The sequence below is a fragment of the Heterodontus francisci genome, chromosome 6 (genome assembly GCF_036365525.1).
Source record: "Heterodontus francisci isolate sHetFra1 chromosome 6, sHetFra1.hap1, whole genome shotgun sequence".
NCBI lineage: Eukaryota > Metazoa > Chordata > Chondrichthyes > Heterodontiformes > Heterodontidae > Heterodontus > Heterodontus francisci.
The window spans coordinates 68,239,339-68,254,073 of NC_090376.1; positions in this window are offsets into that span (position 1 = coordinate 68,239,339).

The window sequence follows — 14,735 nt, forward strand, 5'->3', positions numbered from 1 at the left end:
GATGATTGCACAATGTTCAGCACCATTCACGACTCCTCAGATACTGAAGCAGCCCATGTCCATATGCAGCAAGACCTGGACAACATCCAGGCTTGGACTGATAAGTGACAAGTAACATTCGCGCCACACAAGGTCCAGGCAATGACCATCTCTAACAAGAGAGAATCTAACCATCGCCCCTTGATGTTCAATGGCATTACCATTGCTGAATCCCCCACTATCAGCATCCTGGGGGGTCACCATTGATCAGAAACTGAATTGAATCAGCCACATAAATGCTGTGGCTACAAGAGCAGGTCAGAAGCTAGGAATTCTGCGGCGAGTAACTTGTCTCCTGTCTCCCCAATGCCTGTCCACCATCTACAAGGCACAAGTCAGGAGTGTGATGGAATACTTTCCACTTGCCTGGATGGGTGCAGCTCCAACAACACTCAAGAAGCTTGACACCATCCAGCACAAAGCAGCCTGCTTGATTGGCACCCCATCTACAACCTTCAACATTCACTCTCTCCACCACCGACACACAGTGGCAGCTGTGTGTACCATCTACAAAATGCATTGCAGCAACTCACCAAATCTCCTTTGACAGCACCTTTCAAACCTGCGACCTCTACCACCTAGAAGGACAAGGGCAGCAGATGCATGGGAACACCACCAACTGCAAGGTCCCCTCCAAGCCACACACTTGACTTGGAACTATATTGCCGTTCCTTCACAGTCACTGGGTCAAAATCCTGGAACTCCCTTCCTGACAGCACTGTTGGTGTACCTACACCCCAAGGATGGCAATGGTTTGAGAGTGCAGCTCACCACCTTCTCAAGGGCAATTAGAGATGGGCAATAAATGCTGTCCTAGCTAGCGATGCCCACATCCTCCGAACAAATATAAAAAAACTATACATGATTTAAACAAAGCGTTATTTACATGGAAGCAAGTTTAACACTCTCTGTTAAAGGAGGAGGTTTGCTTAGTCATCCTGATCTTGTTATCGAAAAGCTCTTCCCAGAGCTGATTGCATATTGATGATTCCTCCGAGACTCTGGTGACTCACAACTTTGGTTAGCATGCTCTTCCTCTGTGCTCGTAGCCTCTTTACATTCATCTTCAAACCTTGCCTTTTAACATGTTCACAATGCCACAGGGTTGTCACATGTAGTGTTGTTGTACAGCTCTGTGAGCTGACTTTGGTTCCATCTGAGAATTGCACCATTTGGGGGTCTGGACCTCTTATGATCTGGGCTGGTCGTACATCCTAGAATCCTCTGCAGTATACCATGTTCCTGATGCATGATTGAGGACTCTGACCTTCTGTCCTACTCGCAATTAAGATAATTCTGGTCCTGCTTGCCTGTAATATGAAGCCTTCATCTTCCCTTGTTTCAAAAGCTGGGAAAAATGATGACTGGCAGCGTCATCAATTACTGACAATCCTTTCGACCTCTGTGTACTTGCTGCAATGAGCAGAAGCCCAAGGAGAGACTCCCAGTCATATCACCCCTTTGTGTCAAGACTCCCAGCCTTTGTGTCATCCCTTACATGGACCGACCCGATATACTCGACCTGGATATTTTCTACCATCTTCGGTGTGTTGCTGACTTCATGTATTGTGGCAATTCGTAGACCTCAGCATATTGGAAGTCCTGCAACAGCTGGTCCAGTTGTGTCTACACTATAAAACATTTGTGATAGCCATTCGGAGCTCTCATAGCTGCTTGAAAAGCATTGTAGGCAATCAGCCTAGATGTGGTGGGTTGCACCATAGATTCCCAATTCTTTAAGTACATATCCTTTATGGATGGGCAGAATATTTGCATTTGCTTCAGTGTCAATTTTTACTCTGAGTTTATGCCTGCCACTCTTCTGTGGACATATAATCCAATCATGGCGAATGGCTCAGATTGTGTGATAGCATTGACATGTTTATCCAAGTTAGCTATGTGAAATGCGTGCTTGCTGTCTGCACTAGTGCATTCTTCATCCATCTCCTCCTGACTATCTGTCTCTCTGCTGACCTGTTGCACCTGCTTCGACTTTTGTTGTGTGATAACATACCTTTTGTTGCATTTGCCATCCTTTCTTGTTGACGTTCTCTCTGCATGTGATCTGCCACCAGTCCTGAGTTAAGTATCTGAGCTCAGCCTTTAGCATTGCTTGCCCAATGTCCTCACTGCCACACCAGCCTTTTTCTTTGTACTGGACCTCCAGTGGCGCTATTGAGCTCTTACCGCTCTTTTTGGCTTATGCCTCACCCACAAACCAAAAAAAGGGAAAACTAAAGCTGTATGGCTGTAGCTATTTCTTTTCAAATTTTTCAAGTCACTGTCAGATTAGTCAAAAGCTCTGATCTCCTGGCACAGTGGCACAGTGGTTAGCACTGCAGCCTCACAGCTCCAGCGACGCGGGTTCAATTCTGGGTACTGCCTGTGTGGAGTTTGCAAGTTCTCCCTGTGTCTGCGTGGGTTTCCTCTGGGTGCTCCGGTTTCCTCCCACATGCCAAAAGACTTGCAGGTTGATAGGTTAATTGGCCATTATAAATTGTCCCTAGTATAGGTAGGTGGTAGGGAAATATAGGGACAGGTAGGGATGTAGTAGGAATATGGAATTAGTGTAGGATTAGTATAAATGGGTGGTTGATGGCCGGCACAGACTCGGTGGGCCAAAGGGCCTGTTTCAGTGCTGTATCTCTAAACTAAACTAAACTAAACTAAATTGCGTACTATACTCACAGAGTTTCAACATCTCCCAGGGTCCTGACTGCAGTGCTAGCTTGCTGCACTTTTGTGGGGTGTCTTACCAACTGCTGTCCGCCTGAAACTTCAGCCACTCCAGGTCAGCAATTAATGTAATATTTGGTGGTCTTCAGAAAAAATAAATCCCAAACGTTACCACCTTGTAATAACTTGTTCCCTTGCTATGTGAGCTATTGTAAGATTCACAGGTCTGCAAGTAATATCCAGAGTAAATGTGTTTTATTATAACTTAAATGGAACATATATATATAGCTACTACAGGAGCCACACTAATTCTCATCTTACTCTGTTGGGCTACACCCACAACTTCCTGATCTCATGTGATGCAACATCACTTCCTCCGGTGATCTTCACTTACAGCTTTTTGAGGTGATCCCTTAAGGTCATCCCACAACAAAGAACAAAGAAAATTACAGCACAGGAACAGGCCCTTCGGCCCTCCAAGCCTCCGCCGATCCAGATCCTCTATCTAAACATGTCGCCTATTTTCTAAGGGTCTGTATCTCTTTGCTTCCTGCCCATTCATGTATCTGTCTAGATACATCTTAAAAGACGCTATCGTGTCCGCGTCTACCACCTCCGCTGGCAACGCATTCCAGGCACCCACCACCCTCTGCGTAAAGAACTTTCCACGCATATCCCCCCTAAACTTTTCCCCTCTCACTTTGAACTCGTGACCCCTAGTAATTGAATCCCCCACTCTGGGAAAAAGCCTCTTGCTATCCACCCTGTCTATTCCTCTCATGATTTTGTACACCTCAATCAGGTCCCCCCTCAACCTCCGTCTTTCTAATGAAAATAATCCTAATCTACTCAACCTCTCTTCATAGCTAGCGCCCTCCATACCAGGCAACATCCTGGTGAATCTCCTCTGCACCCTCTCCAAAGCATCTACATCCTTTTGGTAATGTGGCAACCAGAACTGCACGCAGTATTCCAAATGTGGCCGAACCAAAGTCTTATACACCTGCCAACTCTTGTACTCAATATCCCGTCCGATGAAGGAAAGCATGCCGTATGCCTTCTTGACCACTCTATTGACCTGCGTTGCCACCTTCAGGGAACAATGGACCTGAACACCCAAATCTCTCTGTACATCAATTTTCCCCAGGACCTTTCCATTTACTGTATAGTTCACTCTTGAATTGGATCTTCCAAAATGCATCACCTCGCATTTGCCCTGATTGAACTCCATCTGCCATTTCTCTGCCCAACTCTCCAATCTATCTATATTCTGCTGTATTCTCTGACAGTCCCCTTCACTATCTGCTGCTCCACCAATCTTAGTGTCGTCTGCAAACTTGCTAATCAGACCACCTATACTTTCCTCCAAATCATTAATGTATATCACAAACAACAGTGGTCCCAGCACGGATCCCTGTGGAACACCACTGGTCACACGTCTCCATTTTGAGAAACTCCCTTCCACTGCTACTCTCTGTCTCCTGTTGCCCAGCCAGTTCTTTATCCATCTAGCTAGTACACCCTGGACCCCATGCGACTTCACTTTCTCCATCAGCCTACCATGGGGAACCTTATCAAATGCCTTACTGAAGTCCATGTATATGACATGTACAGCCCTTCCCTCACCAATCAACCCTGGCACTTCCTCAAAGAATTCTATTAAGTTGGCAAGACATGACCTTCCCTGCACAAAAACATGTTGCCTATCGCTGATAAGCCCATTTTCTTCCAAATGGGAATAGATCCTATCCCTCAGCATCCTCTCCAGCAGCCTCCCTACCACTGACCAACACATAGTGCCTCATGGATGACCAGTTTTGAGCTGCTAGATCGGTTCTGAATCTATCCCATTTAACATGGTGGTTGTGCCACATAACACAATGAAGGGTATCCTCAATGTGAAGATGGGACTTTGCCTCCACAAGGATTATGCAGTGTTCACTCCTACCAATACCGTCACGGGCAGATTCATCTGCGACAGGTATATTGGAGAGGTCAAGGTCAAGTTCCCTCTTATTTGTTTTCTCACCGCCTGCTGCAGGCCCAGTCTGGCAGCTGTGTCTTCAGGACTTGGCCAGCTCAGTCAGTAGTGGTGGTACCAAGCCATTCTTGGTAATGAACATTGAAGTCCCCCACACAGAGTTCATTCTGTGCCTTTGCTAACCTCAGTGCTTCTTCCAAGTGGTGTTCCTTATGGAGGAATACTGATTCATCAGCTTGTGGGGCTGGGGGCGGCGGGGAGTGGTGGTGGGTGGTTATCATCACAAGGTTTCCTTGCCCATGTTTGACCTGATGCCATGAGACTTCATGGGGTCCAGACTCAATGTTGAGGACTCCCAAGGCCACTCCCTCCTGTCTGTATACCACTGTGCTGCCATCTCTGGTAGGTGTGGCCTGCTGATGGGACAGGACACACCCAGGGATAGTCATGGAGGAGTCTGGGACATTGTATTCACTGTAAGGTATGATTCAATGTGTATGATTATGTCAGGATGTTGCTTGACTAGTCTGTGGGACAGCTCTCCCAATTTTGGCACAAGTTCCCAAATGTTACTGAAGAGGACTTTGCAGGGTCAACAGGGCAGGGTGTGCCATTGTCATTTCCGGTGCCTTTGTGGCATTGATGAAAATACAGACAGCACTCTGGAATATTTTGAACCAGATTTAAATTGGTTTCTGTAGGTTTCAATGCTTTTAGAAGACATGAGCAAATCATTCTCAATTCAGTAAATTTCCAGCAATTCCAAGTGATAATCACTGTTTTACTGGAGACCAAATGTGACATGCAATTTGGATGCCAAAAAGGACAAAGAGACTACACAAGAAAGTTTTCCAAGTCCTTGTGTGTTCTAAAGTTAAGAAATGAGCAGTTTAGGGTTAGGATTTTGGCTTGAGTTCCTGATGTTTGCTTTGCTGATTATGAAAATTTATTATAAACCATAATAATTAGTGGCGTCACATAATTAGGCATTGAAGTATGAGGGAAAATCTTCTTTTACTTCTGAAAACTAAACTTCTGACATCTGGTTTAGATTAAAATAGTTTTCAGACATCTCTCATAAAATCTGAACATTCTGATCAAGAGTTAACCCTGCACAAGGGTAAGTTTTTTCTCCAGCTTTGCTGTTTTTAGTATGGCTATATATGACCCCACTAGGAGTTCAAGATTTATTTGTATTTTTTTGTCCAGAACTATAAAGATACAGTGGTAAATTTAAATTTTAGTGCAAAGCTGCATATGCTGGAAACTCTACAGTTGACAAGTTATATATGCAAATTACTTCTGTTGATATTTGTAGAGAAATGCTTAACATGTTTTTATGTCATATTTTTGTCCACTATATTTTGTCAAAATCGATATTTGGTGCAGAGGGGGCTGCACTGTGAGCAATGAATACAATATACTAAATTGGAGGAAGCACGGGAAAACTATCCGAGTCCCTAGGCAATGTGGAAAGAAACAAATGGCAATGTTTGATCTGTCATTAGGAAAAGAAAAGCAATAGGGACCAGAGGTGATTAAATAGTTGATGAGGATGTCATGAAGGGAATCACTTTTTCACAAAGCTGCAAGGGGATGTAAAGGGCAGAAAATGCTGAAGCTGGAAATGTTCTGTTCCCCTGAACTTTGGTTACACCAGGAAATGTGTATTTAATTATTCACTGTGATTGGGCTCTATTTTATCCCTTCTGCCATGTAATACTACTCTATAATTCTGATGTTAGTGAAATGAGGAAATAGCTGCAACAAAGGTCAGAAATTGGTTTGCAATGAATATCACAGTAAAATGTTTTATTCATTCATGGGATATGGGCATCACTGGCAAGGCTAGTATTTATTGCCCATCCCTGATTGCTCTTGAGAAGGTCATAATGAGCTGCCTTCTTTAACCTCTGCAGTGTATCTGGTGTAGGTATACCCATAGTGCCATTAGGGACAGAGTTCCAGGATTTTGACCCAGTGACAGTGAAGGAACGGTGATATATTTCCAAGTCAAGATGGTGTGTGACTTGGAGAGGAATGTGGAGGTGGTGGTGTTCCATGTATCTGCTACCCTTGTTATTCTAGCAGTACAGGTTGCAGGATTAGAAGGTGCTGTCGAAGAAGCCTTGGCGAGTTGTTGCAGTGCATCTTGTAGATGGCACATACTGCAGCATTGGTGCGTCGATGGTGGGGAGAGTGAATGCTTAAGCTTCTAGATGGGTGCCAATCAAGCGGGCTGTTTTGTCCTGGATGGGCCTGCTTGAGTGTTGTTGGAGTTGCACCCATCCGGGCAAGTGGAGAGTATTCTATCACACTCTTCACTTGTGCCTTCTAGATGGTGGACAGGTTTTGGGGAGTCAGGAGATGAATTACTCACTGCAGAATTCCCAGCTTCTAACCTGCTTTTGTAGTATTTATATGGCTGCTCCAATTTAGTTTCTGATCAATGGTAGCCCCCAGGATGATACAAAACTTGCAAATATTGTGAACTGTGAGGAGGACAGAAGTAGACTTCAAGAGGACATAGGCTAGTGGAAAGAGCAGACACATGGAAGCTGAAATTTAATGCAGAGAAATGTGAGGTGATACATTTTGAGAAGAGGAACGAGGCAAGGCAATATAATACTATGCATACAATTCTAAAGGGGGTGCAGGAGCAGAGGGCCCTGGGGGTATATGTGCACAAATCATTTAAAGTGGCAGGGTAGTTTGAGAAAGTTGTTAATAAGGCATATACTATCTTGGGTTTATAAATAGAGACATAGAGTACAAAATCAAGGAGGTTATGTTGAACTTTTGTAAAACATTGGTTTGCCTCAACTGGAGTATTGTGTCCAGTTCTGGGCACTGCACTTTAGGAAATATGTTAAAGCATTAGAGAGGGTGCAGAAAAAATTCATGGGAATGGTTCCAGGAAGGAGGGACTTCAGAAAGATTAGAGAAGTTGGGGCTGTTCTCCGTAGAGAAAAGGTTAAGAGGAGATTTAATAGAGGATTCAAAATCATGAGGGATATGACCAGAGTAGATACGGAGAAACTGTTCTCATTGGCGGAAGCATCAAGAACCAGAGGACACCAATTTAAGGTGAATGGCAAAAGAACCAAAGGCTATATGAGGAAGAACTTTTTTACACAGTGAGTGGTTAGGATCTAGGTTGCACCACCTGACTGTGTGGTGGAGGCAGATTCAATCGCAGAGCGATTGTTACTTGCCACTTATCAGCCTGAATGTTCTCCAGGCCTGGTTATATGCAAGCACAGACCTATTCATTCTATGAGAGGTTGCGAATGGAATTGAACAATGTGCGATTATCAGCGAGCATTCTCTTTACTGTAACCAGAATTCTTGGCCACTTCTTGATATCGTATGAAGTGAAATGAATTGGCTGAAGACTGGCACCCTTGATGGTGGGGACCTCAGCAGGATGCTGAGAAGAATTATCCACTTGGCACTTCTGGCTGAAGATGGTTGGAAACACTTCAGCCTTCTCTTTTACACCTGCCATCCTTGAGGATAGGGATGTTCATGGAGTCTCCTCCTCCCATTAGTTGTTTCATTTTCCACCACCATTCACAACTAGATTTGGCCAGACTGCAGAGCTTTGATCTGATCCATTGATTGTGGGATCACTTAGCTCTGTCTATAGCTTCCTGCTTCCGCTGTTTATCATGCATGTGGTCCTGTGTTGCAGTTTCACCTGGTTGCATTACATTTTTAGGTATGACTGGTGCTGTTCCTGTCATGCTGTCTTACCCTTGTCATTCTTCTTCTTCTTTGGCCTCCTTGTCTCGAGAGACAATGGGTAAGCGCCTAGAGGAGGTCAGTGGTTTATGGAACAGCCCTAGAGTGGCTATAAAGGCCAAATCTAGAGCAACAGACTCTTCCACAGGCGCTGCAGATAAGATTGGTTGTCAGTGTTGTTAGGTAGTTGACTCTCCTTGCACTTCTGTCTTTTTTCCTGCCAACTGCTAAGTTTCTTCGACTCGCCACTCTTTAGCCCAGCCTTTATGGCTGTCTGCCAGCTCTGGCGACCACTGGCAACTGACACCCACAACTTGTGGTCAATGTCACAGAACTTCATTTCGCATTTGCAGACGTCTTTAAAATGGAGACATGGACGGTCAGTGGGTCTGATACCAGTGACAAGCTCGCTGTACAATACATCCTTGGGGATCCTGCCATCTTCCATGCGGCTCACATGGCCAAGCCATCTCATGCGCCGCTGTCTCAGTCGGGTGTATATGCTGGTGATGTTGGCCGCCTTGAGGACTTCTGTGTTGGAGATATAGTCCTGCCACCTAATGCCAAGGATTCTCCGGAGGCAGCAAAGATGTAATAAGTTGAGATGTTGCTCTTGACTGACGTACATTGATGGATGGAGCATTTCTGACGTCTTGTCCCATGATGTTTGTTTTCTTGAGGCTGATGTTTAGGCCAAATTCGTTGCAGGCAGCCGCAATCCTGTCGATGAGTCTCTGCAGACACTCTTCTGTGTGGGATGTTAATGCAGCATCGTCAGCAAAGAAGAGTTCCCTGATGAGGACTTTCCGTACTTTGGTCTTCACTCTAAGATGGGCAAGGTTGAACAACCTGCCATCTGATCTTGTGTGGAGGAAAATTCCTTCTTCTGAAGACTTGAACGCATGTGAGAGCAGCAGTGAGAAGATCTCAAACAGTGTAGGTGCGAGAACACATCCCTGTTTCAGGATAGGAAAGGGGTCTGATGAGGCACTGCTATGCTGAATTGTGTCTTTCATATTTTCATGGAATGAGCTGATGATACTTAGTAGCTTTGGTGGACATCCGATCTTTGCTAGTAGTCTGAAGAGATCACGTCTGCTGACGAGGGCAAAGGCTTTGGTAAGATCTATGAAAGCAATGTAGAGGTGCATCTGTTGTTCACAGCATTTCTCCTGTAGCTGGCGAAGGGAAAACAGCATGTCAATGGTGGATCCCTCTACTCGAACGCCGTACTGTGCCTCAGGGTAGACACGCTCAGCCGGCTTCTGGAGTCTGTTTAAAACAACTCAAGCGAAGACTTTCCCCACTATGCTGAGCAGGGAGATTCCACGGTGGCTGTTGCAGTCACTGTGGTCACCCTTGTTCCTACAGAGGGTGATGATATTGGCATCACGCATGTCCTGTGGTACTGCTCCCTCATTCCAGCATAGGCAAAGCAGTTCATGGAGTGCTGAGAGTATAGCAGGCTTGGCACTCTTGATTATTTCAGGGGTAATGCCGCCCTTTCCAGGGGCTTTTCCACTGGCTAGAGAATCAATGGCATCACTGAGTTCCGATTTTGTTGGCTGTTCATCCAGCTCCTCCATGACTGGCAGAGACTGGGCTGCATTGAGGGCGGTATCAGTGACAACATTTTCCCTGGAGTACAGTTCTAGGTAGTGCTCCACCCAGCAGTCCATTTGCTTGTGTTGGTCAGTGATTGTTTCCCCTGATTTAGATTTGAGGTGGGCGATCTTCTTGATGGTTGGCCCAAAAGCTCTCTTAATGCCATCATACATTCTTCTGATGTTTCTGGTGTTGGAGGCCAGCTGACTGGATCGGTGTTGCCAGTAGTCATTTGCACAGCGCCTGGCTGTTCTTTGTGCAGCGCTTCTGGCTATTTTAAGTGCTACGGATGTTAACTTGCTGGGGGCTTTCTTGTAGTTCAACAGTGCAGTGCACTTAACGGCTATGACAGTTTCCAGCTCTTCAAAGTGAGATTGAAACCAGTCTGCATTCTGTTTCTCACGGTTGCCAAAGGTGGTCATTGCTGAGTCATAGATGGCATCTCTGATGTGGGTCCACTTCATCTCTGCATCCCCTGCAGGAGTGTTTTGAAGGGCTTTTACAAGTGAATTTAGAAACTTATGTAACAGCTGTGGATAAGAAATTCTGTTAGTGTTGATGCGCGGGCGGCCCTTCTGCTTGGAGTGATGTAGTTTCTTTGGTTTGAGTCTAACTTTGCTGCACACCAGGGAGTGGTCAGTGTCGCAGTCCGCACCTTGGAAGCTGCATGTGATTTGGACACTGTTTATAGAGGCTCGCCTTGTGATGATGAGGTCCAGCTGGTGCCAACGATGTGATCTTGGGTGTCTCCATGAAACCTGGTAACAGGGTTTAGTATGAAAGAATGAGTTGGTGATGCAGAGGTTGTGATAGGTACACAACTCCAGCAGTATCTGACCATTCTCATGCATCCTTCCAATGCTATAGCGCCCAAGGCAGGAGTGCAGGAGGTCATGCTCTCTTACACTCCTCATTGATACAAGGTTAATTCCCGGGTTTGATGATCATGGTAAAGTGTGGGATATGCAGGGCTATAAGGTTACAGATTGTGGTGCAATACAATTCTGCTGCTGCTGATGGCCCACGGTGCCTCATGAATGACCAGTTTTGAGTTGCTAGATCTGTTCTGAATCTATCCCAGTTAGCACGGTGGTAGTGTCACACAACATGATGGAGGGTGTCCTCAGTGTCTCCACAAGGATGGTATGGTAGGCACTCCTACCAAAACTGTCATGGATAAATGCATCTATGACAGGTAGATTAGTTAAGGATGAGGTCATGTAGGTTTTTCCTTCTTGGTGGTTCTCTCACCACCTGTTGCAGGCCCAGTCTGGCAGCTATGCTCTTCAGGACTTGATCTGCAAGCTATTCTTGGTAATGGACATTGAAGTCACCCACCCAGAGATCATTCTGTGCCCATACTTCCCTCAGTGCTTATTCCAAGTGGACATAGAGTCATAGAGGCCATTCAGCCCATGCCATCTGCTTGTAGAGCAATCCAGTCATGTCCTGTTGCCCCATTCTATTCCCATAACACTGCAAGTTTATTTCCTTCAAGTGCCCATCCAATTTCCTTTTGTAATCATTGATCGTCTCCGCTTTCACCATTCATGTCGGCATCGAGTTCCAGGTTACTGCTTAAAAATGTTCTTCCTCATATCCACTTTGTATCTCTGTCCAAAACATTAAATCTGTGTCCCTGGTCCTTGAACCATCCACTAAGGGGAAGAGTTTATTCTTGTCTGCTTTATTTAAACATATTATAATCTTTAACACCTCTCTCAAATTTCCTCTCAATGTCCTTTACTCCAAGAGCAACAACCCAGCTTCTCCAACCTAGTCTTCCAGCTATAATCCTTCATATCTGGAACCATTCTGGTAAATCTCCTCTGCTCCTCTCAAGGACCCTCACACCCTTCCTAAAGACTGGTAACTGGAACTGGGCGCAATACTCTAGTTGTCGCTTAGCCAAATCTTTATACTCAATACTGCTTTTCTACTCAATACCTCTATTTAGGAAGCCTAAAATATCATATTCTTTACTAATTACTCTCCCAATATGTCCTTTTTAGAGAAAACAGCTACCACTTTTGGCCATCTTGTGAAACACACATGGGATAACACCAAGCTGATGGTTTATAAGGCCTGTGTTCTCAGCACCCTGCTGTATGGCTGTGAAACATGGGTGACTTACAGCTACCAGGAAATGAAGCTCAATAATTTCCATCTTCGTTGCCTGCGGAGCATTATGGGTATATCCTGACAGGACAAAATCACAAATGTGGCTGTCCTCTCAAAGGCAGAGCTCCCAAGTGTGTTGGAACTAAACAAACAGAGGCAGCTTTGATGGATTGGACATGCCCCGCAGGATGAAAGACAGTCGCATACCCAAGGACCTTATATATGGTGAGTTAGCTAGGGCCAGACGACCAGTGGAACATCCAAAGCTCCACATCAAGAATGCTTGCAAACATGACATGAAGGCCCTAAATGTTGACTATCGCATCTGAGAGTCACTAGCTGGTGAAAAAGGGAAATGGCGACACATCCTGTGGACTGGTGTGCGTTACCACAACAACCAGTTGCTGCAGCAGCTTGGGTACAGGCGTCAATGTCAAAAACAACAACTCACAGCATCACTTGGCAGCTTCACATACAGTACTTGTGGCAGAACCTACCTCTCAAGGATTGGCCTTCGCAGCCATCAGCAAAGGTGCACCAAGAGAAGATACCCCACCTAAATTGTTTATTTGCTGCATGTCCATCATCTTTCGTAAATAGAACGATGCCAACCATATCCTGCCACCTTCAAGGATCTATGCACATGAACCCCAAGGTCCCTCTGTCCCTGCACACTATTTAGAACTGTGCCATTAATCTATATTGCTTCTCCCTACTCATTTAGCCAAAATGCATCACCTCACAATTCTCTATATTAAATTCCATCTGCCACTTTTCTGCCCATTCCACTAGCCTATGTACTATTGCAGTCAATTGGTATCAACCTCACTGTTTGCCACACCTCCAGGTTTATATCATTGGCAAATTTTGAAATTTTACTCTGTATTCCAACATCCTAGTACTTTATATATATCAAAAAAGCAGTGATCTTAGCACTGACACTTGGGGAACAACACTGTCTCCCATCTGCCAGTCTGAAAAATGACCATTTACCATGACTCACTGTTTTCTGACCTTAAGCCAATTTTTTTATCCAAGCTGACATTGACCCTCCTATTCCATGAGTCCCAGTTTTGCTAACCAAACTTTTATGTGGTAGTTTGTCAAACAATTTCTTAAAATCCATATAGACAACATCCATTGCATTCCCTTCATCAACCTTTTCTGTTACTTCATCAAAAAATTCAATTTCAATTCCAATCTGCCTTTTACGAATGCATTCTGACTCCAATTAACTCAAACCTCTCCAAGTGCCTGTTGATTTTTCCCCCCAAATATTGTTTCTAAAACCTTACATGCCACTGATGTTAAATTGTCTGGCCTGTAGTTACTAGGACTGCCCTTACACCTTTTCTTGACTAATGGTGCCACATTTGCCACTCCCAAATCCTCTGACACCTCTCCCGTATCTAGGGAAGATTGGAAGATTAGGGCAAGCTCTTCCACTATCTCGACTCCGACTTCCTTTAGCAACCTGGTGCAAGCCATCCGGACTAGGTGATGTATCCACTCTAAGCATAGCCTGCCTTTCCAGTACAGCCTATCAACTTTCACCCCATCCATTACCTCTACCATCTCAGTTTCTACCGATATTTTATCAGCACCCTCTTCCTTAATAAACACCGATACAAAATATTCATGAAGTATTCTAGCTTTTCCCTGCACCTCTAAGCATATACTACCCTCTTTGCCTAAATAGGACCTATGCCACCTTTTACCACCCACTTACTATTTGTATGCCAGAAGAAGATTTTTGGGTTCCCTTTTATGTTAACTGCCATTCTTTCCCTTTGCTAGTCTTATTTTCCTCTTCACTTCCCCTCTCAACTTATTGTATTTGGCCTGGTTCTCACTTGGAGAATTCACCTGACATTCATCACACACTCTCTTTTTTTATTTAATCATATTCTCTATCTCCCTTGTCATCCAAAGTGTTCAACATCAGGGAGTATTGATTTATCAACTGGGACAGGTGGTAATCAGCTGGCGATTTCCTTTCCCATGTTTGACCTGATGGGTGGGTGCTGGTGGGATGAAATATACCTAAAGACGGCGATAAAGGAGTCTGAGACATTGGATGAAAGGTCTGATTTTGTGAGTAGGACTATGTCAGGTAGTTACTTAATTAGTCTGTGGGACAACTCTCCCAATTTTGGCACAACTCCCCAGATGTTAGTGAGGAGGAGTTTGCAGGGTCGACTGAGCTGAGTGTGCCTTTGTCGTTTCCAGTGCCGAGATCGATGCTGTGTGGTATGTACCATTTGTTCTCATTATATTTTTCTGTATTGGTTCTGTATTGGTTTGATACAGCCATTTCAGAGGGTTAAGAGTCAAGCACATCTACAGCTATAACTGTGTCAAAGATGACTTTCAGATGCAAAATAAAAGTTGAGAACCATCATTCCTTACTCACTTCAAAGCAAAAAAATCAATTGCAGATTCTAGTTATTGTACAATATTGCATATTTTTGACCCATTTGAAAAATCTGTTTCAATGCCCTTCTCTGGCAACTTCCAAGAATACCCCTGGGTTTTTCTGTGAAAAAGATCTGACTTCCTGTAACTCTAA